Raw genomic sequence first — 6000 nt, 5'->3', positions numbered from 1 at the left:
CTGAACACTTCAGAAACACTAATGTATTTATCCTCACAGTATAAACTCCTGTGAGATAGGGAAGCACTGGTATCCCGTTTTTGTAGCTGGAGAACTGAGGCAGAGCGAGCTCTAGGCTGCAGCAAGCAGTACCTCAAGTGGATCATTCTGGCCTGGGCAGCTAAGTGACTTGGGGATTTAGCAGAGAGACCCAGGATTGAATAGCATGGAAATTCAGTTACCTTCTTACCCATACAGGTGACCCCTCACGGGAGCGGTGGAGAACCATGTCTCCACCCTTGTGCTGCCCCTTCTCCCCGAGCCCCTGCTCCCATGCCACTTCTTCCCCCTTACAGCTGGTAAAAAGCAGGGGGCATAGCCCTCCCACTTTTAAAAGTGATGGGGCCATGGCCCCCTGGGCCCTCCCACTCTTGATTGAATCACGTTGGCAGGAAGCTTGTACTTCTGGCATCTATATCAGAGTCACCATCCCATTTTTGTAGCCGAACATGGGACAGGGTCTCACTGAAGTGCACTAAGGGTAACATTTTCAGAGGTGCCTGAGAGATTTAGAAGCCCTAAGTCCCAGGCATTTTTGAAAATTCTACCCTAGCTGTATTTAAAATAATTATATCCACTGAGAAATCTTGAAAACAATATCAAATCAAAAATGTAGCCACTTAGCAACACAGACAGGAAAATAAGTTCTATACAAACATGTTTTCTATTGCAGTTAAGTCAACAGGAGCAATCCTGGAGCCATACTTTCCCTCACAGACCATGCAAGTGAAACATAGTAAATATATAAAACATTTAAATGAACAAACTCAAACTTCCAAATCTCCTTGTACACCTATTGGTGGCATCTGCAGGTAGTAAATGATTTGGAGTGAAGTGGAAAAAAAACTAAATCTCCAAATTAGTCATTCAAGCATTTTACTAGCTCATTAATTACACTGAAATAATCCTATTTTGATTAGCCATCTCATTAAATGTCTATTGGCAAGTGCAAGAAATTACTTCTCACAGCACTGAAGTGTCACCTGAATGCAGTTAGCCTCTTGTCAAGAAGGTATAAAACTGCCCCTGCTGCCCACATACGTCTAGCAGCTTTCTAATCCTGTATCTTTGTGAACATTTGAACTACTCTGGGGGGAGATTGTTTGAAAGATACAGAGCTTGATGAATAAATTTAAATGGCAGTAGTGGCATTTAAAATGTTTAAGCAGCATTTAAGAGGTTTCTGCTTTTTATATTGTATAGCAAGGCATATCATTTTTACAAATGCGTATTACAACAGCTGATGGTCATTTTGAGCTTATTATTAGTATTTCAATCTAGCTCTGTGTTTGCCCTCCTAATGAATTCTTCTCTTGTACTGAAGAATCTGCCACCATTTACTGTTCCACAACTTGGAGCCATCAACCTCAGGGGTATTTGAAGCATTAATCCCTGCTGGCTATTGATGTGACGGGAAGCTCTTGTGAAATCCCCAATTATCTGATCATCTTTTTCTTCCTCTTTTCCATTTGCTCAGTCTCATTAATTGCCTCCCAGAATCTCTCAAGGTTATTAGAACGAATCAAACCAAACCTCTCATCCTTCCTGGGCAGTTGAAGAGAGAAGGGAGAGAGAGGAAAGAGTTTAAATAGCATGGTGTAAGGAAGATTTGTCATTCAAATATCAATGCTTAGTATAAACACTTAAGGGCCTGCAGCCTTCTCAACGAGCAAAGAGTCCCTGTGGATCATGAGAATCTAACACAATGTGTACGGAGACACTAGCATGGCAGAGGAACTTTTAGAATATTAAACAACTTATTAGGCAAGATATTTTAAAATGAACAAATCCATTAGTTCCTCTCTCAAAGATTGCACGTAGTAGGTCTGCTTTGCAGTTTCTGCTGAACTCTGGTGTTTTAACATTTTTCAATGTAACACTGAATGTAAGAAACTACAGGGCTCTGAAATAGGTGCAAACTGTAGTGGGTTTTACCCCCTTTTAGCTTTCCTGCTTCTCCTTATTTCCTGGACAGTACACACATTTTCCTATTTGTAGTGTAGATGGAAAAGCAAAGGATTGGGAACTAAGAGTTTTGGGTTCAAAGTCATCTTATGCGAACTTGCGCAGTCAAATAGTCATCCATGACTGAACATACTGGGGCAACAAGTAGGCAACTAAATCCATAATTGGACTATTCAATAAGTGGCCTGATTTTCAGATGGACTGAGTGAGCGCTCAGACCTCTAATGGCAATTGCAAGTGCACAGCTCCTTTGAAAATCAGGCAACTTATTTGAAAGCATAGGCGCCAACTCTGTGCTTATAGATTCTAGGACTGGAAGGGACCTCGAGAGGTCATTGAGTCCAGTCCCCTGCCCGCATGGCAGGACCAAATACTGTCTAGACCATCCCTGATAGACATTTATCTAACCTACTCTTAAATATCTCCAGAGATGGAGATTCCACAACCTCCCTAGGTAATTTATTCCAGTGTTTAACCACCCTGACAGTTAGGAACTTTTTCCTAATGTCCAACCTAAACCTCCCTTGCTGCAGTTTAAGCCCATTGCTTCTTGTTCTATCCTTAGAGGCTAAGGGCTTGTCTATACTTACCGCGCTGGTTCGGCGGCAGGCAATCGAACTTCTGGGTTCGATTTATCGCGTCTTGTCTGGACGCGATAAATCGAACTCAGAAGTGCTCCCCGTCGACTCCGGTAATCCTGCTCGCCGCGAGGAGTACGCGGAGTCGACGGGGGAGCCTGCCTGCCGGGTCTGGACCGCGGTAAGTTCGAACTAAGGTACGTCGAATTCAGCTACGTTATTCACGTAGCTGAAGTTGCGTACCTTAGTTCGATTTGGGGGTTTAGTGTAGACCAAGCCTAAGGTGAACAAGTTTTCTCCCTCCTCCTTATGACACCCTTTTAGATACCTGAAAACTGCTATCATGTCCCCTCTCAGTCTTCTCTTTTACAAACTAAACCCAATTCTTTCAGCCTTCCTTCATAAGTCATGTTCTCAAGACCTTTAATCATTCTTGTTGCTCTTCTCTGGACCCTCTCCAATTTCTCCACATCTTTCTTGAAATGCGGTGCCCAGAACTGGACACAATACTCCAGCTGAGGCCTAACTAGAGCAGAGTAGAGCGGAAGAATGACTTCTCGTGTCTTGCTCACAACACACCTGTTAATACATCCCAGAATCATGTTTGCTTTTTTTGCAACAGCATCACACTGTTGACTCATTTAGCTTGTGGTCCACTATAACCCTAGATCCCTTTCTGCTGTACTCCTTCCCAGACAGTCTCTTCCCATTCTATATGTGTGAAACTGATTTTTTTCTTCCTAAGTGGAGCACTTTGCATTTGTCTTTGTTAAACTTCATCCTGTTTACCTCAGACCATTTCTCCAATTTGTCCAGATCATTTTGAATTATGACCCTGTCCTCCAAAGCAGTTGCAATCCCTCCCGGCAAACTTAATAAGTGTACTTTCTATGCCAATATCTAAGTTGTTGATGAAGATATCGAACAGAGCCGGACCCAAAACAGACCCCTGCGGAACCCCACTTGTTATACCTTTCCAGCAGGATTGGGAACCATTAATAACAACCCTCTGAGTACGGTTATCCAGCCAGTTATGCACCCACCTTATAGTAGCCCCATCTAAATTGTATTTGCCTAGTTTATCGATAAGAATATCATGCAAGACCGTATCAAATGCCTTACTAAAGTCTAGGTATACCACATCAACAGCTTCTCCCTTATCCACAAGACTCATTATCCTATCAAAGAAAGCTATCAGATTGTAAATCAACAAATCGTGTCAAACCAAATCCATGCTGGCTATTCCCTATCACCTTACCACCTTCCAAGTGTTTGCAGATGATTTCCTTAATTACTTGCTCCATTATCTTCCCTGGCACAGGCATTAAACTAACTGGTCTGTAGTTTCCTGGGTTGTTTTTATTTCCCTTTTTATAGATGGGCACTATATTTGCCCTTTTCCAGTCTTCTGGAATCTCTCCAGTCTCCCACGATTTTCACCCAAGGAAAAAAATTGTGCGTACTCAGCACCCACTGGCATCCCTGTGGATCAGCTTCTCTCCCTCCCCCCAGCACCTCCCACCTGCTAGCGGGCCCCACCAATGAGCTCTTCCCACTACCCCCAGTGCCTCCTGCCCGCCAGTGATCAGCTGTTCAGCGGCATGCAGGAGGCACTGTGGGGAAGCAGGAGGGGGAGGAACGGGGGCAGGAAGAGGCAGGGGTGGGGGTTTGGAGGAAGGGGTGGAGTGGGGGGAGTGGGGGCAGGGCCTGGGGCAGAGCAGGGGTCCAGCACACCTGGGGAAATCACAAAGTTGGCGCCTCTGTTTGGGAGCCTAATTATGGAATTATTGTAGGCATCCAAGTTAGACGCTTGAATACCTGTGAGGATTTGGGCCCAAAACCCTGATGTACACTTAGGGTTCTCAATTTTTATGCCTAACTCCATTGACTGAAATAATTAAATTCAAAGATAAGTACCTATAATAAATCAATATTTGACATCAATCAGCTGTCCAGAACATTCTTCCAGGTCTCTCCGAGCCTAGATCTAACAAAGCTTCCTTTTTCATTTACTAATTTATCTATGGAGGATATTAACTTTTACAAAGATCCAAAGGTATTCAGAATAGATTCAAGGCGAGAGTTAGGCCATTACTTGCTTATCTATACAAAACCCAATAAAAACCCTCATTTGGAGATAGAGTGTGATCTAGGAAACCTCTCACCTTATCTTTTATTGTAATTTTGCAAAGAAGTATAAAACTTTATGTTCACCATATCAAGACAGGTTGGCATAAACTCTGTATCTCTATGACCTGATTGAATTGACTTGACTAAGTTGTAATCAAGAGCAGTTTAAACTAAACCATAATGAGAAAGAGGATGGAAATCCTCCTGATTGGTTTTGCCTGCTTCCTTCTAGGCATCCACTGAAGAGCAGAGCGCTGGATTAAAAGTTTTAGTGATTTGGGAATTCAGTGATAAAAAGACACTTGCCAAACAAAGCATATAAATCCTCTCCCAAATAGGCAGGACGTAAACCCCCTTCCAACTAGGTAGCAATATCTTTATCTCCAGCTGCCCACCAAGCCAGAACAAAACTACATGCAGCACACAAGCCAGACTGAACTGCTTCAAATCAGCATCCATTTTTCTCTTTAATTAGGTTAACTGACTTCATTCAAATAAGCCATCCACTTCCATCACACTCACTGTCTGAATGCATTTGTGTACTCTGTTCAGGATGTCTGTCTCTTACAGCCTTAAGAGAACCCCTCAGGCACCTCCCTGAACTAGAGCGGCATGCAGGAAGTACTGCCAATTCCTTCAGGGTAGGCATGAGCTAGGTAGGGAGTCCCCTCTGTGACTTATATACCTCAGCAATCTGATTTCTGTTGTTTCCTAACTCTGGATCACTTGTATGTCAGTTTCCCTTCCAGCACAAACGTGACCTTCCAAATAGGGTGACCAGACAGCAAGTGTGAAAAATCCGGACAGCGGGTGGGGGGTAATAGGCACCTATATAAGACAAACCCCCAAATACCGTGACTGTCTCTATAAAATCGGGACATCTGGTCACCTTATGTCCAAACTCTATACTTATTTTTGCAAGCCTAACGTCTAAGTCTGAGAACTGCTACTTAACAATGGGAAAAGAAAAAAAAAATACCACAAAAAGGGTGATTTGGGGAACATACAGAAAAATTCAGCGTCAATTTTCTGAAATTACCTCCTGTCCTCAGTCACGTGGTAAAAACAGTGAAAAAGACTCTAGTGACTCTCAATAAAAGTCCTTTTGCTCCTTTCATTTGGTTAAACAAGTTTCTGTGAACATACCAGTGCTCCATTCACTTGAATGAAATATTGCCGCCTTGCTGACATGGCAAATAGCTGCTTTAATGCAAGTCAGTTCTGCAGTAATATTAAGAGAGACAATTGCTTAGCAGTTGATGAACTGGCAATTAAAACTTAGGAAGAG

This window comes from Chrysemys picta, chromosome 2 (assembly GCF_011386835.1).
Source record: "Chrysemys picta bellii isolate R12L10 chromosome 2, ASM1138683v2, whole genome shotgun sequence".
In the NCBI taxonomy this organism is placed as follows: Eukaryota; Metazoa; Chordata; order Testudines; family Emydidae; genus Chrysemys; species Chrysemys picta.
The sequence above is the reverse complement of the archived record's forward strand: the minus strand, read 5'-3'. Positions refer to the sequence as shown.